Consider the following 25020-nt stretch of genomic DNA (forward strand, 5'->3'; position numbering starts at 1 on the left):
CAGGTTCTGTTCACTCAAAGAGTGTCTTTTTAGTATCCTGCCCATCACATCTACAGTTGAAGAAATAAAGAAAATTAGTGGTTGATTTGTGATGGATAGTAAATCGGGAAGATCAAAAGGGAGGCATTATAAATCCACATGAGGAAACTTTTGAAGGCAATAAACATATTCATTATCATAATTATGGTGATGTTTTCATAGGTCAATATGCCAAATATATCAAATACATCTTATGTCACATTTACCAAATTTAACCATGTTATTCACTATATATCTATTATACTTGCCAATTATATTTCAGTTAAACCATTCACAAATAAATGCATTTTCTTGTTTTTAGAAAAAGAAAATAATAGATAAACTAGAAATGAATGACATTTTTTTCAAGTATATAGAATAGATGGAAATAGGGTAGAGGGCATGGAGATGACAGCAAGACTTCTTTGTGCATAACTTCCCATATTTTTTTTTGTTTACACTATAACAATATTTTAGATATTCAAAACTAAAGTTAAATAAGATTAAATTATTTACAAACAGAAATATATACAATTTAATTCAAATATATTTCAACCTGGTAATTTTTTATTACTCAATTTTATTACATTTATAGTTGTGCAGTGATAATCACAACCAAATTTTATAGCATTTCCATCCTAAACCCTCAGTGAAACCCCCACCCCCCACCTGTCTCGTTTGGAAACCATAAATTTTTCAGTCTGTGAGTCAGTATCTTTTCTGGAAAGAAGTTCATTCTGTCCTTTTTTTAGATTCCACATGTAAGCGATAGCATTTGATGTTGGTGTCTCATTGGCTGACTGACTTCACTTAGCATGATAAGTTCTAGGTCTCTCCATGATGCTGCAAATGTTGTTATTTCTTTCCTTTTAAAGGCTGAGTAATATTCCCTTGTGTATATGTACCACATCTTCTTTATCTTCTCCTCTATTGATGGCCATTTAGGTTGTTTCCATGTCTTGGATATTGTATATAGTGCTGCAATGAACATTGGAGTACATTTGTCTTTTTGAGTCATGGTTTTCTCTGGATAGATGCCCAGGAGTGGGATTGCTGGATCAAATGATAGCTCTATTTTTAGTTTTCTAAAGAATCTCCATACTGTTTTCCACAGTGGTTGTACCAATATACATTCCCACCAACAGTGTAATAGGGTTCCTTTTTCTCTACACCCTTTCCAGTACTTATTGTTTGTAGACTTTTTGATGATGGCCATTCTGGCTGGTGTAAGGTGGTACCTCATAGTGATTTTGATTTGCATTTCTCTATAATGAATGATGTTGAAGATCTTTTCATGTGTTTTTTGGCCATCCATATGTCTTCTTTGGAGAAGTGTTTGTTTAGATTTTCTGCCCATTTTTTGATGGGGTTGTCTTTTTTTTGGTATTGAGCTGTAGAAGGTGTTCATAAATTTTAGAAGGTTAATTCCTTCATTTACAGATATTTTCTCCCATTCCATGGGTTGTCTCTTTGTTTAGTTTAGGGTTTCCTTCGCTGTGCAGAAACTTTTAAGTTTATTTAAGTCCCATTTGTTTATTTTTTTTATTGTCATTGTTCTGGGAGGTGGATCTGAGAAATGTTGCTGTGGTTTATGTTAGAGAGTGTTTGGCCTATGTTTTCCTCTAAGAGTTTCATAGTGTCTAGTCTTATATCTAGGTCTTTAATCCATTTTGAGTTTATTTTTGTGTATGGTTTTAGGAAGTGTTCTAATTCCATTCTTTTACATGTACCTGTCCAGTTTTCCCATCACTATTTATTGAAGGGGCTTGTCTTTTCTGCAATGTATGTTCTTGACTCCTTTGTCAAAGATTAGTTGACTCTAGGTGCAGTCAGCTAATTCTGGGCTTTCTATCCTATTCCACTGATCTATATTTCTGTCTTTGTGCCTGTACCTTATGGTTTTGATGACTGTAGCTTTGTAGTATAGTCTAAAGTTAGAGAGCCTGATTTCTCCAGCTTCATTTTTCTTTCCCAGGATGGCTTTGGCTATGCTGGGTCTTTTGTGCTTCCAAACAAATTTTAAAATATTTTGTTTGAATTCTGTGAAAAATGTCCTTGGTAATTTGATAGGGATTGCATTGGATGTATAGATTGCCTTGGGTAGTATAGTTATTTTGATATTGACTCTTCCAATCCAAGAGCATGGTATGTCTTTCCATCTGTTTGTATCATCTTTGATTTCTTTCATCATCATCTTAGAGTTTTCAGAGTACAAGTCTTTTGTCTCTTTAGGTAGGTTTATTCCTAAGTGTTTTATTCTTTTCGATGTGATGGTAAATGGGATTGTTTCTCTAATTTCTCTTTCTGATATTTCATTGTTAGTATGTAGAAATGCCATCAATTTCTGTGTATTTATTTTCTATCCTGCAACTTTGCCAAATTCATTGATGAGCTCTAACAGTTTCCTGGTAGAGTCTTTAGGATTCTCTAGGTATAGTATCATGTCATCTGCAAATAGTGATAGTTTTACTTATTCCTTTCCAATTTGGATTCCTTTTATCTCTTTTTCTTCTTTGGTTGCTGTGGCTAGGACTTCCAAAACTATGTTGAATAGTAGTGGCAAGGGCGGATATCCTTGTCTTGTTCCTGATCTCAGCAGGAATTCTTTTAGCTTTTCACCATTGAGAATGATGTTCACTGTGGGTTTGTCCTATATGGCCTTTATCATGTTGAGGTAAGTTTCCTCTATGCTCACTTTCTGAAGGGTTTTTATCAGAAATGGGTGTTGGATTTTGTCAAAGGTTTTTTCTGCATCTATTGAGAGGATCATATGGTTTTTATTCTTCAGTTTCTTAATGTGGTTTATCACACTGATTAATTTGTGGATATTAAAGAATCCTGGCATTCCTGGAATAAATCCTACTTGATCATGATGGACAATCCTTTTAATGTATTGTTGGATTCAGTTTGATAGTATTTTTTTGGATTCTTGAATCTATGTCCATCAGTGAAATTGGCCTGTAGTTTCCTTTTTTTTTGTGGTATCTTTGTCTGGTTTTGGTATCAGGGTGATGGTGGCTTCATAGAATGAGTTTGGGAGTGTTCATTCCTCTGCAATTTTTTGAAATAGTTTCAGAAGGATTGGTGTTAGCCCTTCTCTAAATGGTTGTTGGAATTCTCCTGTGAAGCCATATGGTCCTGGACTTTTGTTTGTTGGAAGTATTTTAATCACAGTTTCAATTTCAGTACTTTTGATTGGTCCATTCATCTTTTCTATTTCATCTTGGTTTAGTCTTGGAAGATTGTACTTTTCTAAGAATTTGTCCATTTCTTCTAGATTTTCCATTTTATGGTCATATAGTTGCATGTAGTAGTCTCCTATAATCCTTTGTATTTCTGTGATGTCTGTTGTAACTTCTTTTTCATTTCTAATTTTATTGATTTGAGTCCTCTCTTTTTCTTGATAAGTCTGGCTAAGGGTTTATCAATTTTGTTGATCTTTTCCAAGAACCATCTTTTAGTTTCATTGATCTTTTCTATGGTTTTCTTTGTTTCTATTTAATCGATATCTGCTCGGATCTTTCTGATTTCTTTCCTTCTGCTAACTGTAGGTGTTATCTGTTCTCTCTAGCTGCTTTAGATGTAAAGTTAGGTTGTTTATTTAAGCTTTTTCTTGTTTCCCGAGGTGGACTTGTATGGCTATAAACTTTCTTCTTAGAACAGCTTTTGCTGCATCCCATAGGTTTTGGAGTGTTGTATCTTTGTTGTTATTTGCTTCTAGGTATTTTTTAATTTCCTCTTTGATTTCTTCAGTGATCCATTGTTATGGGGTTGCTTATATCATGTAATCGCCCATCCTACCTCTTGATGTGGCCTCCTCTTTTTCTTCTGCAGTAAGATACCTTTTTGAAAGTTTCCAGTCCATTTGGCTGAAGGCTGTTCAGCATTTGGTTGTAGTTTTGTTGTTTTTATGACAGATGTTGAGTTCCAGTCCTTCTATTCTGCCATCTTAATCTGGTTCGTGGGAAAAAACTCAACCTGGTATTTTGACTGGTTGCACGTATCTCATATTTTAAGATAAAAAAAAAACCCTACAAAAATAATCAAACTTAATTTAGTAGATTAGTTTTTATTTGTACTACAAAAGTAAATTCAATATATTTCTGTGTATTACAGGATAGGGCAATGTGTAAAAATATTTATCTTTAACCATTTTTAAGTATACAGTTCAGTGCATTAAATACATACATATGTATGATGCAACCATCACCATTGTCCATCTCCAGAACATTTTCATCTTCCCAAATTGAAATTCCTTACTCATTCAATGATAACTCCCCATTTTTCCCACCACCAGCCTCTGGCAAATGCCATTGTACTTTCTATCTTTATGAATTTGGCTATTCTACTTACCTTATATAAGTGAAATTATATAGCATCTGTCCTTTGGTGACCAACTTATTTACTTAAGCATGATGACTTCAAGAATCATCCTCATGTTGTAGCATGTGTCACAATTTCCTTTCTTGTCAAGAATGAATAATATTCACATATTATATATATATATCATATTAATTTTTTTGGACTATATTTGATTTACAAAATTGTGGTAATTTCGGCATATAGGACGGTAAATCATATATGCATATATTTTTTTTCCTTTTCAAATTCTTTTCCCATATTTGTTATTACACAGTATTGAGTAGATTTCCCTGTGCTATACAGTAGGTCCTTGTCACCCATCTATTTTATATATAGTAGTGTGTATATGTCTATCCCAACCCCCTAATTTATCCATTCCCCAACACATTTTCCCTTTAGTAACCATACATTTGATTTCAAAATCTTTGAGTCTATTCCTGTTTGTAAGTTCTATTGTATCATGTTTATTAGATTCCACATATTAGTTATCTCATACAATATTTGTCCTTCTCTGTCTGATTTACTTCACTTTGTATGATAATCTCTAGGTCCATCCATGTTGCTGCAAATGGCAGTATTTAATTCTTTTTTATGGCTGAGTCATGTTCCATTGTATATATGTACCATATCTTTACTCAGTCCTCTGTTGATGGACATTTAAGTTGCTTCTGTGCTTTGGCTATTGTAAATAGCGGTGCAATGAATATTGGGGTGCCTGTGTATTTTCAAATTATGGTTTTCTTTGGATGGATGGCCAGGAGTGGGATCACTGGATATAGTAGTTCTGTATTTAGTTTTTTAAGAAACCTCCAAACTGTTCTTCATAGTACTTGCACCAGCTTACATCTCACCAACAGTGTAGGAGGGTTCTCTTTTCTTCACACCCTCTCCAGCATTTATTGTGTGTAGACTTTTGATAATGGCCATTCTGACTGGTGATACCTCATTGTAGTTTTGATTTGCACTTCTCTAATAATTAGAGATGTTGAGCATCTTTTAATGTGCTTTTTGGCCATCTGTCTATCTACATGGGAGAAATGTCTATTTAGATATAACACTCTATGGAACATTTATTAACATCTCGGGCAGGGAATAAAATAGTTCCCTTAATTACAAATGAAAAGTTAGCTTTATGATAGAGATATGCCATCATTACCACCACAACAAAGTAATCAAACTTGGCATTACCAGCAGTGATACAGTGGATTTTTGATCTTTGTATCACAGTAGCAGTACAGTGATACAAACTTCTTGATGTGTTGCAATAAGAAATACATGTCATCACCTGCATAGCAGTCTCTCTACTAATGTTGAAATGAAAAAAAATAGACACGGTAGAGTATAAGACATTGTAAAAGACAACTTGTAACAATTTCAGTATCACAGAAAAAATGGGGGAAAAGAACATGAAGATTATTCAAGATTAAAAGAAATTAAATCCATTAACCAATAAATTCAGTGAATGAAGCTTCATGGATCCTGTAGCTAAGGAAAAGAAACACATAAGAGACATTTTTGGTGGGATACCTGGAGAAATTTAAATGTGAGCTACATAATAGATGATATTATTGAATGAATGTTAATGGTCTTAGGTGTGATAATTACAATGCGTGAAGTAAGAGAACATCCTTGTTTTTATTCACTGAACAGTGAAGTATTGTGCAACTTTTAGATAGCTTAGCAAAAAAAAAAAAAAAGATTAGACATATAGATAAGGCAAATGTTATGAGTAAAAAATGTGTTTTGTGCTATTCTTCCAACAGCCAGACCTGTTACTCTAATGATGTAAGAGTTTAGCAAAGTTATTGAACCTCTTTGTACATTTGGGCATCTCTAAAATAGAGATGAAAATAAAATTTATCCCAAGGGATTGTGGCAGAGATATAACTGACATAATACATTAAAGTACATGGAACACTGCCTAATACATAGTGAGCCCTCAGTAAATGTCCATGCATAGTCAATAATCTAATATTATTGCCAGATTGGAGGTTTTCTTTCTTTCTTTTCTTTTTCTTTCTTTCTTTCTTTCTTTCTTTCTTTCTTTCTTTCTTTCTTTCTTTCTTTCTTTCTTTCTTTCTTTCTTTCTGTCTCTTTCCTTCCTTCCTTCCTTATTTCTTATGGCTACACCTGTGGCATACGGAAGTTTCTGGGGGCCAGGAGTTGAATCTGAGGCACTGCTGTGATCTACATCACCACTGTGGCAACACTGGATCCTTTAATCCACTGTGCTATGCCAGGAATTGAACCTATGCCTCTGCAGTGACCCAAGCTGCTATAGTCAGATTTTTAACCCAGCATGCCAAAGCAGAAACTCCAGACTGGAGTTTTGTTGCTTTAGAATTTATAAGTAATGAGGCTTGAGACTAAGTCTTCTGAAATCAGCCTTTAATGTTACATATATGGGACAGCTACCAATATCACAGCTGCAGAAGAAAACATAACATCACAGAATTGATTTTACATAGAAGCCTATAAATAAGTTGCAATGCCTCATATAAGATTGCCAATGAAAGATTAAATCATTTCCAACTAGCCAGCTAAGTACTCCTCATAATCTTAAGATGAAATTTAATAAGCAAGTGGTGAAACCATTGCCATTGCCTTACCGGAATCTGTCAAGTATAGAAGGCACTGTCAGCAACCTAAGAAACTACTTGCAGAAATAACCCTACTACAGGCCTTGAAGCCAAAGGGTAATTAAAGTTGGGCTCTGTGCCACATGTGAAAAGTCTGTTTCATCCTTTTAATTAATGACTGCATTACTACCTCATCCTGCTGTGGCATGGGACCCCAACAGAATTAGTACCACTATAAACCACATTAAGACGAATTTCCATCATTACCATGGCTAACGCATAGTTAGTTTAACTTTATGAGGCAGTAAACACACACATAGTAATATTATTAGGTATCAACATCAACATTTCCACTGCATTGCAAGGAAGCAGTTCACAAAACAGGTATTTACAACATGCGTGGAAGAGCTTCATTTCGAAGATTGTTGATAACTGAGGAAGCTTCATGCTGTACACCACCTATTTTTTTCTCTTGCACAGATTCTAGGTGGTTTAAATTTATGTTGCGTAAAATTTGTCTATGCAAAATAAGCTTTTTTTATTATTGAAGGGTAAGATAGGTACTCTGGGATTTCTCTGAACATTTCATTTTTAGTGGTTCCATTTGATTCAAAACCATTCACTTTAATACAGAGAAAGACTCAGCATTACTTCTATGTATATAATTGAGGATTATTTTTGTCAGAAGATTCTTTTTTGCTGTTTTTTTTTTTTTTCTTTTCTTTTTAGGGCCACATCCGCAGCATATGGGAGTCCCCAGGCCAGGGGTCAAATCGGAGCTACAGCTGCCGGCCACAGCCACAGCAACACAGGATTGGAGCACTGTCTGCAACCTACACCACAGATCACAGCAATGCTGAATTTCCGACCTGCTGAACGAGGCCAGGGATCGAACCTGCATCCTCATGGATACTAGTTGGATTTGTTTTCTCTGTTCCACAATGAGAACTCCTTTGGCTTTGTGTGTGTGTGTGTGTGTGTGTGTGTGTGTGTGTGTGTGTGGTTTGTTTATTTATTTATTTATTTTTTTGCTCCTTTGAAACACATTGTATCCAACCATTCAGGCAAATCTGGAACATGTCTCTTTTTCTCAATCTAGTTTGATCAAATTCTTAGTATTATTTTTGAATTTCAAGCTTAACGAAAATTTAAGATTTGATGCTTTATTTGAAACTAAAACTTAGAATGGTATTCCATAAGAGAAAAATTACAATATATAGTCAATTCTGTACAGTCAATTCACACTTGTCTTGAAAATGTGAATTTGCCCCAACAGAGTTGATATATTAGGAAACAATTTAAGCCTTACTGAATTTTCACTTGTTTATGTGCCATTTCTTTTAGGAAAAACACTTGATGAATGTGAAAACCTTAATGCAAATGAAAAAAATTGCATAGGAGTACACAAAATGCACACATTCACCTCAAACATCTCCCAGGTACCTCAGTTCACACCAGAAAAACACACACATATGTGGGTTTGGGGGGCTCTGTGTGTGTTTTGCTTGTTTAAGATAGAAAAGATGATAGCATGTATAAATTTTTATTGGAAGCACACAATAAAGATTAAAAAGAAGTTGGAAAAGAGAAGAAAAGTGTCAAATAGGGAGTAAAAATTCAGAAAGCTGACAAGGTATGGACTTCAGATCCTGTGTTGCTGTGGCTGTGGTGCAGGCCAGCAACTGTAGCTCTGATTTGACCCCTAGCCTGGGAACTTCCATATGCCGTGGGTGTGGCCCTAAAAATAAATAAATAAATGACAAAGGGAGGAGTCAGACCTTTGACGAAAGTGGTATAGGTCTGAAACATTGAAAATGATGATTTGTGAGCATGTATATACATATATATACACAATTATATATAATTTAAAATGCTATGTATATGTATATATAATTTTAAATGATGATAATATATACAAAATTTTCCATGTCATTAACTATTATTTTCTAACAGTATTTTTAAGGGCTTCATAAAATGCATTTAACTGAAACTATTAGTGATGTAACTTGCCCTCCAAATTTTCCTGTTATAGATGATTAAATATCCTTGAAATAGTCTTCTTAGGATTAAAAACCGATCTGTCTATCTATCTGAACTCACAATTACCAAGCTTTAAAAAGAGCTGCCGTCTTTTTATTTTCTTCTCAATTTCTGCATTATATTATTTGTCTCATTGATATGTACTGATATTTCAATTTGGACATTACTTTTCACTTCTTAAAATAGAAAATAAGTATCTGGCTCTCTCACATACTGTCAGTCCACACAAACTTCTTAAATCACTGTTTAGTGTTATGCTATTCACATAGTAAAATATTGCTTTTAGTAACATATATGTAACATAGTAACATACTATGACTACATTTTCTATAAACTTTTTGTTTTTTCCTGGAGTTCATTCAATGACTTGGATGCCAATTTTTCTATCGAACCTTAGTTTCTTGACATGGTCAAAATGTCAAGTCATCTACCTTCCCCCTTTTTCTTTTTATCTCCTTTTTCTTTCCTTCTTTGAGGTTTTTCTTTCAACTCTGCTTTGCTTTTGCTTTCCAACTATGCTTTGTTCTGCAGTGGTTGATCTCTTTACCTGCTTCATAAGTAAAGACATGAGACTTAGCATTCAGTAGATTTACATTGTATTTTTCTACAGTTTGGGAAGAGAAATCCTATATTTGCTTCTAGAGAAATGGTACACAAGAAAAAATAATTCTGAATCCTTGTATATAAGAAAAGTCTACCCTTAGACTTGGTTGACAGTTCATCTGGGTGTTTGTACTAATGGTTGTCACGATAAAGATTTTGGCATTGCTGTGGTGAAATCAGAGGCCATTGTGATTGCTGATACTTAGCATGTGACCCTTCTCTCCGTTCTTTCTCTCTGGTAGATTTAGAATACCATTTTTAATCTGGAATTTTTTAATTTCATCTTCTTATCCTGACCTGTACGTCTTTTCTGTACATTGATTAAGCAACAGTCATTCTTTATAATGTAACCACTTGTTCCCTTAATTCATGGGATTTAAAAAACTTTAGTGTTGCATTATTTCTTGAGAAAATATATATCTGTATTTATTTTTTCTAATAATTTTTCCATTATAGTTGCTTTACAGTGTTCTAAAAATTTTCTACTGTACAGCAAAGTGACCCAGTCACACATACATATATACATTCTTTTTCTCACATTATCCTCCATCATGCTCTCTCACAAGGACTAGATACAGTTTCCAGTGCTATACAGCAGGATCTCTTTGCTTATCCATTCCACAGGCAATAGTTTGTATCTATTAACCTCAAATTCCCAATCCATCCCACTCCCTCCTCCCTCCCCCTTGGCAACCACAAATCTGTTCTCCAAATCCATGAGTTTCTTTTCTGTGGAAAGGTTCATTTGTGCTGGATATTAGATTCCAGATAAAAGTAATACCATATGGTATTTGTCTTTTTCTTTCTGACTTACTTCACTTAGTATGAGAGTTTCTAGTTCCATCCATGTTCCTTCAAATGGCATTAATTTGTTCTTTTTATGGTTGAATAGTATTCCATTTCATATGTATACCACATCTTCTTAATCCATTAATCTGTTTAGGCTGTTTCCCTCTCTTGGCTATTGTGAATGGTGTTGCAGTGCACATATGGGTGCATATATCTTTTTCAAGGAAAGTTTTGTCTGGATATTATGTCCAAGAGTGGGATTTCTGGGTCATATGGTAGTTCTATATTTAATTTTCTAAGGTACCTCCATACTGTTTTCCATAGTGGTTGTACCAATTTACATTCCCACCAACAATGTAGGAGGGTTCCCTTTTCTCCACACGCTCTCTAGAATTTATTTGTGGACTTACTAATGATGGCCATTCTGACTGGTATGAGGTATCACCATAGTAGTTTTGATTTGCATTTCTCTAATAATCGGTGATGTTGAACATTTTTTCGGGTGCTTGTTGGCCATCTCTATATCTTCTTTGGTGAAATGACTATTGGATCTTTTGCCCATTTTTCAATTGGGTTGTTGGCTTTTTTGCTGTTGAGTTGCATAAGTTGTTTGTATATTTTAGAGATTAAGTCCTGGTCAGTTGCATCATTTGAAACTATTTTTTCCCATTCTGTATGTTGTCTTCTTTGTTTTTTTTTTTTTTATGATTTCCTTTGCTGTGCAAAAAGCTTGTTAGTTTGAATTGGTCCCACTGGTTTATTTTTGCTTTGATTTCTGTTGCCTTGGGAGACTTATCTAAGAAAACATTTGTAAGGTTGGTGACAGAGAATGTCTTGCCTGTGTTCTCTTCTAGGACTTTGGTGGTGTCTTGACTTATGTTTAAGTCTTTAAGCCATTTTGAGTTTGTTTGTGCATGGTGGGAGGGTATGTTCTAGCTTCATTGATTTACATGTGGCTGTCCTTTTTTTCCAAGCTCCCCTTTGCTGAAAATACTGTATTTTTCCATTTTATGTTATTGCCTCTTTTGTCAAAGATTAATTGACCATAGGTGTCCGGGTTCACTTCTGGGTTCTCTTCTGTTCCACTGGTCTATATGTCTGTTTTGGTACCAGTACTGCACTGTATTTATTACTATAGCATTGTAATATTGCCTGAAGACTGGGAGAATTATGCTTCCTGCTTGATTTTTGTTCCTCAGGATTGCTTTGGCAATTCTGTGTCTTTTATGTTTCCACATAAATTTTTGGATTGTTTGTTCTAGTTCTGTGAAAAATGTCTATGGTAATTTGATAGAGATTGCATTGGACCTGTAGATTGCTTTAGGTAGTATGGCCATTTTTATAATATTAATTTTTCCAACCCTGGATCAAAGAATATCTTTCTATTTCTTTGAATCCTCTTCAATTTCCTTGATTGAGGTTTTGGGTATATAAGTCTTTCACCTCCTTGGTCAGGTTTATTTCCGGGTATTTAATTTTTTGGGGTGCAATTTTAAAAGTTATTGTATTTTTGCATTCCTTTTCTAACATTTCATTGTTAATATACAGAAATGCAACCAATTTCTGAATGTTAACCTTGTATCCTGCTACTTTGCTGAATTCGTTGATCAGTTCTAGTAGTTTTTGTGTGGGCTCTTTAGGGTTTTCTATAGATAGTATAATGTCATCTGCATAAAATGACAATTTTCCAACTTCTCTTCCAAATTGGATACCTTTTATTTCTTTTGTTTGTGTGATTGCTGATTGTCCAATACTATGTTGAATAAAAGTGGTGAGAGTGGGAATCCTTGTCTTTTTCCAGATTTTAGTGGGAAAGTTTTCAGCTTTTCTCCTTTGAGTATTATATTTACTGTGGGTTTGTCATAAATGGCTTTCATTATGTTATTTTCCATCCTTACCCACTTTAGTAAGAGTTTTGCTCATGAATGAATGTTGGACTTTGTCAAATGCTTTTTCTGCACCTATTGAGATGATCATGTGATTTTTGACTTTTCTTTTGTTAATGTGATATATGACATTGATTGATTTGCATGTGTTGAACCATCCTTGTGAATTTAGGATAAATTCACCTTGGTTATGGTGTATGGTCTTTTTTGTATGTTGTTGGATTTTGTTGGCTAAAATTTTGTTGAGAATTTTTGCATCTATATTCATCAATGTTATTGGCCTATAATTTTCTTTTTTGGTAGTATCTTTGATTTTGGTGTTAAGGTGATGGTGGCTTCATCGAATATCTTTGAGAGTGTTGCTTCTTCTTTTGGGAGAAGTTTAAGAACTTCTTCTTTTGGAAAAGTTTATGAAGGATGAGTGTAAGCTCCTCCTTGTATGTTTGGTAGAATTCCCCTGTGAAGCCATCTGGTCCTGGACTTTTGTTTTGTAGGTACTGTTTTTATTACATGCACAATTTCATTTCTAGTAATTGGTCTGTTCAGTTATTCTATTTCTTCTTGATTCAGTTTTAGTGGGCTGTATGTCTCTAAAAAGTTGTCCATTTCTTCTATGTTGTAAAATTTGTTGGCGTATAATTGTTCAAGGTATTATTTTATAGTTTTTTTGTATTGCTTCAATATCCATTGAGATTTCTCCTTTTTCTTTTCTTATTTTGTTTATTTGGTTTTTTTCTCTCCTTTTCTTGGTGAGTCTGACCAGATGTTTGGCAATTTTGTTTACCTTTTCAAAGAATCAGCTCCTGGTTTTATTGATTTTTTTTCTATTGTTTTTGGAATCTCTATTTTATTGTATTCCTCTCTGATCTTTATGATTTCCTTCCTTCTGCTGACATTAGGTTTTCTTTGTTCTCTTTTTCTAACTCTTTTAGGTGGTGGGTTAAGTTGCCAACTTGAGATTTTTTTTTTTTTTTTTTTTTGAGGAAGGCCTGTATCACTATGAATTTCCCTCTACTGCTTTTGCAGCATACCAAAGATTTTGAATGTTGTTTCTTCATTTTCATTTGTCTCAAAGTATTTTTTAATTCCCTTTTTGATTTCCTCATTGACCCATTTTTTTTTTTAGTAGCATTTTTCTATTGTGTCATTTAGGATTTCTGTTGCCTTATTGATAAATCTCTCTGAAGTATCTTTCCATTGATGTGAGTGGGGTGTTAAAGTCTCCCACTGTTATTGTATTCCCATTAATTTCTCCTTTTTTGTGTGTTAATATTTGTTGTGTGTATCTGGATGCTCATATTAGAGGCATATATATTGATAATTGTAATATCCTCTTCTTGAATTGATTCTTTAATCATTAAATAGTGTCTTCTTTGCCTTTGTTTATGGCCTCCATTTTAAAGTCTATTTTGCCTGATATAAGTATGGCAACTCCTGCTTTTCTGTCTTTTTCATTAACATGAAATATCTTTTCCCATCCCTTCACTTTCAGTGTATATGTTCCTGTGCCCTCAGTTGTGTCTCAAGAGCATATTGTAGGCTCTTTCTTGTTTATCCAATCTGCCACTCTGTGTCTTTTGATTGGAGCATTCAGTCCATTGACATTTAAGGTAATTATCGATAAATATATATTTAGTGCCATTTTAAACCTTGTTTTCCAGTTGATTCTATTTCTCCTTAGTTTCTTTTTTTCTTTTTGGTTGGATGATTTCTGTTTATTTTATGCTTGAGTACTTTTTCAGTTTTTGTGAATGTAATATTGTTTTGATTTGTGGTTTCCCTGTTTTTCAAGTATGTTAACCCCTTCCTATATCTGCTTGCTTTAGCATGATAGTCACATAGGCTCAAACACATTATAAAAAAAAAGAATCTAGATTTTCTTACCTTTCTTCCCCACATTCTATTGAAGTCCTTTTTTTAACATCATCATGTTTGTCCTTTTGCTTTCATTTGTGTTTATCATCACTTTTACCATAGTTTTTTTTTTTTTCCTTTTAGAACTGTGTACTGGCTTATTTAAGTGATTGCTTTCCAATTGTGATTTCCTCCATCCTATTTCTTCTTACTTCTTTTTTATTCAGAGAAGCCATTTCAGTATTTCATTTAGAATAGTTTTAGTATTGCTATACTCTTTTAGCTTTTGTTTGTTGGAGAAATTCTTTATTTTACCTTCTATTTTAAATGATATTCTTGCTGGTTAGATTATTCTAGGCTGAAAATTTTTTCCTTTCTAGAACTTTGAATATATCTTGCCACTGTCTTCTGGCTTATAGTGTTTCTGTAGAGAAATCAACTGACAGTCTTATGGGGGTACCCTTATAATTAACACTTTGTTTTTCTCTTGCTGCCTTTAGAATCCTCTCTTTAAGTTTTTCCATTTTTATTATAATGTGTCTTGGTGTGGGCCTGTTTGGGTTCAACTTGTTTGGGCCCTCCGTGCTTCCTGTATCTTGATATCTGCTTCCTTTAGATTTGGAAAGTTTTCAGACATAATTTCTTCCAATATATTTTCAATCCCCTTTTCTTTTTCTTCTCTTTCTGGAATTCCTATTATTTGTAGATTGGCATGCTTTATTTATCCCGTAGATCTCTTATATTGCTTTCATGTTTTTTCATTTGGTTTTCTGTCTGCTGTCCCGATTGGGTGATTTCCATTATTGTATCTTCCGTGTCACAATTCATTCCTCTGCATTATCCATTCTGCTATTTAGTGCCTTTAGCTCAGTTTGTGTCTCTGCAAATAAATTTTCTAATTTTTCCTGTTTTTTTCTTATATTTTCTAGTTCCTTTCTAAAGTTGTCTTTATTACTATTTATATCTGCTCTTAATTCCATCATATTCACTCTTCATCCCTTCATTATTTTCACTATCTCCCTTTAGAACTCAGTATCTATTAGACTGCAGAGGTCTGTTTCTTTGTTTCCTGATTTAGCTGAATTCTCCTGTTCTCTTAACCAGGAATGGTTCCCAAGCTTCTTCATTTTGCTTATATTTTTCTTTTTCTGTGAGTTTAGGGAAACCGAACTGTAGTCTTGGTGGGCTGTTTCTATACAAGAGTGCTCCTTTGTATTTTGTGTGGTGTTACTATTTATTTTTGATGTGGGAATTTGGATATTTTCTGTCTCTTTGGCGTGAGCAGGCTATTATCCCTCTGAGTGTGATTCCAGGGAGAAGCAGGCAATGGGCAGGGCCAGTAGTCAGTTCCTGATTGTTGGGCTCTTGACAATAGCAAGGACCTGCTGAAAGTGGTGCAAGCTACTCCAAGTTGCAGGGCCCTGGGAACTTTTAATAAGCCTCAGGCAGATTCAGACAGTGCCTGGAATATTTGTCAGTGACAGTGGCAGGATGTGTGTTCCCAGGTGAATGAGAACAACAGTTGTTTAGTCACAGTGCCCTCTTCTGTGGTGCCCTCTGAGGTGATTGGGGCTAAAAGTGGTGCCTGTTCACAGACCCCTAGTGGTGGTGGGCCACACCTATCTCTGGAGTCAGAGTTAACTGTGGCGATTTTCCCCTGTCACCTGTACACCATGTAAAAATCACACTGTCCTGCTTAGCCCATACAGGAGGTGCTGCCTTGGCTGCTCGTAGATGCAGGATCCTGGGAATTGACAGTGATCAGGCATGTGGGGGTGCTTTCCAGAGCATTTGGCAGTGGCAGCAGCTGGTTGAGTGTGTTCCCAGGGGTGTGAGAACAACAATGGGTGGTGCTCGGTTACAGGGCCCTCTTTTTTGCCATCCTCTGAGGTGACTAGGCCCACAGATGGAGCCTGTTCACAGACCTGTGGTGGTGGCAGGCCATGCCTCCCTCTGGTTTCTGAGATGACTGCTGTGGTTTCCCCTGCTGCCTGTGGATCATGCAAGAGGCGCCATGTTATGCTTAGCTCCCCGCTGCCCTTAACCCACACAAGAGGTGCTCAGCCACCTGTAGCCCACACAAGAGGCGCACGGTCTCTCGTAGCCCCAGAAAGTGACCTCTTGCCACTTGTAGCCTGCACCAGAGGCACCCCACCCTCTAGGAGTCTCCACATAAACAGGGAAATATATTTCTATGGCTGTGTGCCCCTCTTCCTCTTGCCTATCCCCCACAATAGCACCTTGCTTCTCCTGCGGGTTCCCTCTACCATGGTGTTCTGCTCTCCAGCCCATGGCACACTGCTCCCTAACCCCTCAGGCTGTCTCCACACAGCCAGTCCTAGTCCTCTCCCTGAAACTGACATCCAGAACCTCGGAGTCAGTGCCCAGGCCCACCCAAGCATCTCAAGCTGTGGTATCTGGGGCGGTGGTGCAGAGAATCTGAGAAGATCTCACTTTGCTTTGCCCTCCTCAGTCCAGCTGTTGAGCTTCTCTTATTGACTTTGAGGTCCCTCCATCTGGGATGACCTCCCTGTCAGTTAGGCGGCTTCCCAGGGTGTGGGTTCCTTTTATCTTTCACAGTGCCTTCTCAGGAGTGCTCGTCTTGTCCTTATTCCTTCTCTCTCTCTCTCTTTTCTTTTTGTTCTACCTAGTTATGTGGAGGGTTTCTTGCCCTTTTTGGTGGTTTAATTTCCTCTGCTAGCATTCAGTAGGTGTTCTGTGTGAATTGTTCCACATGTAGTTATGTTTTTTTTGATGTGTTTGTGGAAGAAGGTGAGTGCTACATCTTGCTCCTCTGCCATCTTGATCCTTCTCTATTGTCCCACATTTTTTGATCCTCTGTTTTTATGTCATGTTTTATTTTTGGCTAATTGAATACTTTTTAGCACTCAATTTTTCCATCATCTCTTTAACTTGTACCTATTTGTATTGTTTTTCCTGGCCGCTCTTATAGATTAAAACATACTTTCATAACTTTCCATAGTTGTAATTTAGAGCCACTTCATGTAAAATTTAAGAGTATTAAAACTAGTTTTATATAGTCCTTAAACATCTTTTTGGCTAAAGTATTACGTCTATATATCTTACAGTAAAGTTATATATTTTTCTTAAAATCATGGATTTTTTAAAGAAATTGAGATAATAATATTTTACACTTCCACATATACTTACCCTTTTTGGCTCTCTCTATTTCCTCCTAAGATCCTGAGTTTTAATTTGGTCTTATTTAATTTCCCCATGAAAAATTTCCTTTAGCATTTCTTACAAGTTATCTATGCTGGTAACAGATTCTATTAGGCATTATTTATATGAAGATAATTTTCCCTCCTTTTTGAGGGGTACATTCATTGAATATAGAATTCAACATTGACAGTTTATTTTTTGCTTTGTTGTTTTTGTTTTTCTTTTTCTTTGTAATTCAGCACATTTATGTCATTATTCCACAACAGTCTGAACTTCATATCATTTTTTTTTTTAACTTGATGTAATGGCTTTTCTTCTGACTGCTTTCAAGCTTTTCGCTTCATCTTTGTTTTCTGGGGGTTTCACTATTATGTGCTTCAGTATGGCTTTGTTTCTATTTATTCCTCTTGGTGTTTGTGTGTTAATGATGCTTTAATTTTCTTTTACCAAGTTTGGAAAATACCTACTATTGTTCTTTTAAATGTTTTTCTGCCTCACTTTCTCTATGATTTCCTAGAATTCTGGTTAAGTGTAAGTTAAAATATTTGATTTTTTTAATATTCTACCAAGGCTCTGTTCATTTATTCTGTTTTTTGTTGTTATTTTTTCACATTTTAAAATTTCTATTGATTTCTTTTCAAGACACCTTACTCTTGTAGATCCAATGTTTTAGTAATCCATCCAATATTTTTTAATATATATTTTTTAATTCATTCTAGAATTCCAGTTAGGTCCTTTTTGTAGTTTCTCACTCTGTTCTGAGATACCCTATCTATTCATTTGTTTTAAGTATGTTGTCCTTCATGTTCTTGTACACGTTTACAATAGCATTCTTAAAACTCTCAAATATTTCAAATTTTTTTTCACTTAATCTTACCCAAGTAAGTCTCCATAAATTGCTATTTTTTTTCCTTAATTGAGGTTATATTTCCTCTTTTCTTTAATTCTCTATTTTGTTTTTGGATTTTGTACTGGACATTACAAATTATAAAGATCCTGTATTTCTCAAAATATCATTGTGATTTAAAAATATTATTTGGTTGGCAGTTACATTAGTCAAAATCAAACTCTGAACTTTTTCCCTTTTGGTACCAGCTGAAAGGTTTCTTAGCTCTTTTAACCTTTGTGGGATGTTTGGAGTTGACTCCGTTAACATATAATTCAGGAATCTGCTGTACATTTGTTCAGAACTTATAAGCAGTACATAAGGTCTTTCTTCATGACTCTCTCTTTTGTGGATGTCCCAATTTCCAGCTTCTGAGTTGTCCTGAATCTATGTCCTCAGATTCTTCAACCAATAACTTGTTATTCTTCCTGAGTTTTGGCTGTCCCCATAAGATACTGATTGAGAAGTATCCCTTCCAAAATGCCATCAAACTGGAAAATTCATTATGTTAGTTTCTTCTAATTATCAATTTCCCTATACTTTCTTTATGATTTTGTTCATATTCCAGTACTTTAACATACTTGATTGTTCTTAATTTTATCCAGAGTTATGATTGTTATCTAAAGGAGGATTAACATGATATGAACTACTTCACCATTATGAGGAGTGGAAATTTCCTATTTCCTATGTGTGGCATCATATCTATCCAATAGTTAAATATTCAAAGATAAATCTTGTTTTTTAGTTCTTTCTTTTGGGCATGACCACCATCTCACATAATCTATTAGAAAATTATGTCATTTCTGTCATCAGAATATGCCAACTTTGATTATATCATTTTCATATTATTTCCCTAAACTACCATAATTTCTTATTTTGACTGGAAACAACTTTTTAATGGGATTCATTGATTCCCCTCTACAGTTCAGTCATGTCTAGCGAGAACAATCTTTTAAAGTCAGAAATTATATCATATCACTTTTCTGCTTAAACTATACAATAGTTTGTCATTTAACCCCCACAACCTATTTATCATACTTTTCAAGTCTTTATAGATTCAGCACCCATCCATGTCTTTGACCTCAATTTGATTTCAAGTCTTCTTTTCCCATCTGTCATTCTATTGGCATTTCGTTTGTTTGTTTGTTGTTTTTGTTTTATGTTATTTTATTTTTTGTTTCCTCACATTTAGCCAACTTATACCTGCCCAGGACCTATTATTTTTCTCTATTCTCCCTAGAAAACTTTTCCACCAGAAACTTATATGGCTGTCTATAATTATTCCTATCTTCGATTTCAGAGAAGACCTCAGCACATTGGTGAAGTAGTTCTCTCTATCCTATTTCCCTGTTTTATTTTCTTCATAGCAGGAATAATTTTCTGCCTTCATTTATTCACTTGGTTGTTTTTGGATATATGTTTATATTTATATATTACTATCTTTTTTCACAGCTGTATCGTCAACACATTGAATACAGCTTTGGCACATGATAGGTGCTTAATAGAGATTTATTTAATTAATTATTGACCACCAAACTGGTGTTGAGCTAATTTATAATTCTTTTTTTTTAGGGCCTCACTTGTGGCATACGTAGGTGCCCCAGGCTAGGGGTCCAATTGGAGCTGTTGCCGCCAGCCTACACGAGAGCCACAGCAATGCCAGATCTGAGCCGTGTCTGCAGCCTACACCACAGCTCATGGCAACACCAGATCCTTAACCCACTGAGTGAGGCCAGGGATCAAACCCGCAACCTCATGGTTCCTAGTCTGTTTCGTTTCTGCTGCACCATGATGAGAACTCCAATTTATAATTATGAATTTTATTTTAATTGCAGTTATCTTGACATTTTTCCTTGAGAAAATCATGAGGGAATAAATCCTAATTGGTAAAGAAATTAAGAAAATATCCTCAAACACAACATCAGTCCTTTTTTAAAAAAAAAAAAATTAGGCATGATATAATTGCCTTACCTAGTTTGTAGTCCTAAAGAAAATCATCAATGTTTAATAAATTGATGATTTTATTTTCTTCTTCACAGACAGTAGTGTATTCCCAAGTTTGCTCTAATCAGACATTAAGATGCACTGCAAGTACTTTACAACATTGAATTATTTGCAAAACTCTCCCCTTTTTTAATATGTTAAGATAAAAGTATTTAAATTTCTTTCTTGGCAATTTTAAAATGAACATACACACATGAACATAGACACACATATTTTTGCAAGACAAAAATTCAGTTATATTTGTTGTGCTACATCATCAACATCACTTCTTGGGAATATTTCCTTCATACCATTTTCATGTTATAAGTGGTAGAGAAACTTACTTTGCCTGGTTTTAAAATTTTTCAAGTGCTGTTTTTTTGTACTTTAGAGAGAGACTCAGTTTAATGGCAGTTTGACAGCTTTTCTACCAGTGACAAAATGAAATTGATCAAATGTATGTTACAGCTTTTAGACATTGAAACATTCAGGAACCTACAGGGAATTCTGCTCGAATAGTATATGATTTATCAAAACTACTGCATTTACAGCTGGATTGTTCATACTAAAACACTAATCTACCTGGAGCACATTGTATTTCTTCTTTTTTATTTTTATTTATTTTTTTCCAAAATGGCTTATAATAGCCTCTGAAGTGAAAGTTTTTGTCTCATGAATATTTGATGTTTATATTCTGCCCTATGCAGATACCAAATGGACTGGAGGTAGGATCTTCAAACTTGGAAATCAGGTAGTAGTTGTTCAACGCTAATAATTTCTCTTAGACTTCAGTAGACATACACAGTCATTGTCCAGGGAGATGGAAGTAAAGAAAAACTGCCTAATTATATCTGATGTCTTGCATTTGGCAATATTTCTAGGAGATTGTATAAACTTACTTCATAATTTACAAATAACCCACTTCATTCATGTAAACCCTCCACTTCCAGCATAATTATGTCACAATAATAAAAAAGAGAAAGTGAGAACTGATTTAATAGAAATAACACTTTTTTGGTCATTAGATACTCTTAAAATCACTTTTTTACACTCTAATTTCTGTGAATTTTTTGTGAACAAAGTATTATTGATGTGGAGTGACAACAGTGCATGTTTACAGGGTTGTTTATAACTTCCCTTTCTAATAAAAAGCCTTTGAAGGAAAGATGGAAAGTCTATTAGTTGTGAAGATTTCCTCCACTTACAGTCTTCTTAGTATTTTCCCTTTCCATTATGCTGACAGAATCACCACATTAATATTATAGTCTGCATTATGATGGCAGTATTATGGCAATATATCAATAAACCATAAAGAAATGTTTTATTAGTAATACTTACTAATAAAATACTTTTACTTACTAATAAAACATTTCTTTAAAAATTAGATTCCTTTACTACTGTCTGTATAAAGGATCTATTACATGAAAATAGCATAGAGTACTTTTAAATTTAATATTCTTTACTACTGTTTAACTGAGTGATTATTTTTATCACGAGTAAAGATAATGTCCCTTCATTATTTATAATCTTATAATATCACTTCTTTGTACAGTTTTAAGACGATACATCAGTTGTCACACCATGTAAAAGATATCTGTTCTATTTTTCCTTCACCAATATTTCTGACTTCCCTCCAGAGAAATATCTAGCAACACCAGAATACAGTAATCTTGGATTCTATTACATTGTGATCCTCAGAGAACATATTTAAAGTATCTGATTTTTTTAAAAAAATGGACCAGAGGGAGACAGTTTGAGCACTGTCTTTGCAAGTGATAAAAAAATGCCTCTTCTTTTTCAAAAAGGTAATCCATATTCATACAAACTGCAGGCTGTGCAGTTAGGGCACAACAGTACCTGAGGATCCGGACATACCACCTAGAGTGAGGGCAGGTTAAGAGAGACTTTTCTTTCCTGAGTTCATGGCAGCTCATGTCATTCTGTTATCTATGTCTACAACTGCACTGAAAATCCTATGTGCAGATGTTTCAGGTTGACAATGTGAGAGAAAAATAAATTTGAAAACATTTGACAGTTCCATTATGTGCCTGTGCTGGAAATTTCATTCTTTCTCTCTTTAGCCAGCATGCAGCCCATGTTCTGGTAGATCGGGCTGTGATCTTGACACAGGTAAAACCACAACAGAATAACTAATAATCACTCTTAATTTTTTCCTTAACTTTTTGGTGGGTTGCTGTTCAATTAATGATTTGACATACCATTTCGCATCTTGGATTTTCAAGTAAAAATTCACATAATTGGAGAAAACTATTACTTAGGAGTCAATATGCTTTGGGAAAATGTTTTGTTGAAATGCAATATCTTTTTAGTCAAAACTGAGTAACAAAATAATTTTTATTAAAATATTTCCTTAATTTTCTGAAGATATAATGGACATTCTAAAGACATTGAACATGTTATACATACTTTTACTCATAATGACATATACATACTCCAGAAGTTTCAAAATTGAATGCATTTGATGTGGTCTAAATTGCTTGTAAATTATTCTATTTCCAGGGCTTTTTGCTAGAAAGAGGATTTATATTATTCTGAGAGTAGTGGATAAAGAGAAATAAGATACTACTGATTCTCACCTAGTTTTCTTTGTTATTGTATTTACCAAATGTAGTGTTTCATATTTACTAAGTATAATATTGTGTAGTTGGAGGTTGTGTAGATTCAAAAGAGAGGATTCCTAAACTCCGGGAACTTACAATTTAATGGAAGAAATAAACATTTAAAATAATATTAACATTATAGTAATGACCATTACATAATGCCATTACACAATGCACTATAAGTGAAAGAATGATTTCAATAGAGAAAATATGCAAATGCTTATTTGAGAATAACAACTGAACTCTGAACTGGAATTTTAGGAATAGTAGATTAGAGACATGAATCATTTAGTTGGAGAATACAGTTTGGATGAAGGATCCATGTATGAGATACTCAGGTAATAATAAGGAGACTGATGTGGTTTAGATATACATTTCATAAGTGTGTTGAAAGGATAAATACAAATTTATAAAAGGCTTTAAATGCTAGAGATTCTTTTTACATTGAAGACAAGCTAAATTTTCTGAGGCAAATATTAATTACATGATTACCTATTTTAGAATGCTAATATTGCCACAGTTGGTAAAAGGAATCGTAGTGGGGAGAGACCACAAGTAAGGAGACGAAGCTAATGGTTTATGAGATTCTAAAAGAGTGGTCATGGAAATATGGGGCAATATATGAATTTAAAAAGAGCGTTTGATGATGTGAGTTGCAAAATTTGGTGACCAAGTGAATCTAGGAGTCAAGGAAGAGGGAAACAAATAAAGATATTTTCAAGGCAGTGAACCTGGAAGGAAAGACATATTTATTGAGATAAGGACTGCAACCTGGGTGTTGTTACTAACAGTAGGGCAGAGGAAAAATACCTTCTTGCTCTGAGTGATCTTTTTGTTTTTAATGACTTTTGGAAAACACACATGCAATCACACACACCACACACACACAGACAAATCCAGATATGGGTTAGCTCAAACCTGATTTGAGGCTTATTTATGAATATTGCTCATTTTTAATTATTTCTTAAGAGTTATTTATATATCCTAGATAAAAATTCTATAACATATAATTTTCAATTTTTTAGTATGTTTTTAAAAAATTTTCATTAACAATTTCTTTTCAGGAGCATAAATGTTTAGTTTTAATTATGTGCAATTTATCTTTTGTTTTTTTTCTTTATGAATTGTATTTTGTTATTATCCCTATGAACCCTTTCCCTAATTATAAAACTTAATCTTTAAATTACAAAAAATTTCTCCTATGTTTTCTTCTATTAGTTTTATAGTTTTAGGTTTTACATTTAAATTTGTAAAAATGGTGCGAGGTACAAATCTAAGTTATAATGGTATTATTTGCATATGGACATCCAATAATTCCATCACCTTTTATTGAAAAGACAACACTTTCTCTGGAGAATTGCTTTGCATCTTTTAAATAATTTAATTGTCCATATATGCATGAGTATCATTCCGGACTCTATCCCATTTGATTGACTTCTATCTCTATCTTTATATAGGTACTGCATTTTCATGAAAAAAAGTAGACTTCCAAAAAGCCTTGAAATCAGCTAATGTGAGTCCATCAACTTTGTTTTCAGAATTGTTTTGGCTATTCTAGGTCGTTTGAATTTCCAGATGAATATTTATTTATTTATTTATTTATTTATTTATTTATTGGCTGTGCTTAGGGCATGTGGAAATTCCCAGGCCAGGGGTCAAACCCATGCCATAGCATTAACTTGAGCCACTGTCTTGACAATGCCAGGTCCTTAACCTGCTGTGCCACAAGGGAACTCCCCAGATGAATTTTAGAATAAGCCTAGCAATTTCTACAAAAAGCTTGCTGAGATTTTTACTAGCAGAAAGTGATTATGAAGTGCTACCATAGATTAAACAGTTTTGACAAGGACTCTTCTTAGCATGTGACACTGTCATCAGTAGGAGCCATGTAGTCTGGTTGTCTGATGCCTAGTGATCCACTGAGAAAGATCTTACAGTTCAGCAGTTAACAGTCCCATTCCTCTAGTGTAAAGTTATATTTTACTCTTTTAAACATTAAGTAGAATTTTAGCATTATGGAAAAATATCATTTCCCATCCATGTTTCCTTTACTGATTTAACCTTTAACAATGTTGTGTTAAGTCAAGAAAGAGGGCTAAAATTAACAAGCAAGTCTCATTTTGCTTTTTGATTATTCTTGACCTTTATATTTCCTTTGTTAGGACTGGAATTAAAATTTTTTTTAAATAATATTTGAAGTTATACACATGTGGGTT

At 34.3% G+C, this 25020-nt stretch overlaps 1 long non-coding RNA gene across 13 annotated transcripts in view; it reads left to right on the forward strand.

Annotated features, from left to right (window-relative positions):
* The window catches only part of LOC106507559, a 294718-nt gene that overhangs the window by 88233 nt on the left and 181465 nt on the right, over positions 1–25020 (forward strand). For 11 of the 13 annotated variants that reach the window (XR_002343118.1, XR_002343116.1, XR_002343124.1 and 8 more), the window contains one exon: positions 24262–24317. The exons of the other annotated variants lie outside the window; for them this stretch is intronic. This is a non-coding gene — a long non-coding RNA (uncharacterized LOC106507559). The remainder of the gene's footprint in view (positions 1–24261; positions 24318–25020) is intronic. 13 annotated transcript variants of the gene reach the window in all.

The sequence above is a fragment of the Sus scrofa genome, chromosome 1 (assembly GCF_000003025.6).
Source record: "Sus scrofa isolate TJ Tabasco breed Duroc chromosome 1, Sscrofa11.1, whole genome shotgun sequence".
NCBI lineage: Eukaryota > Metazoa > Chordata > Mammalia > Artiodactyla > Suidae > Sus > Sus scrofa.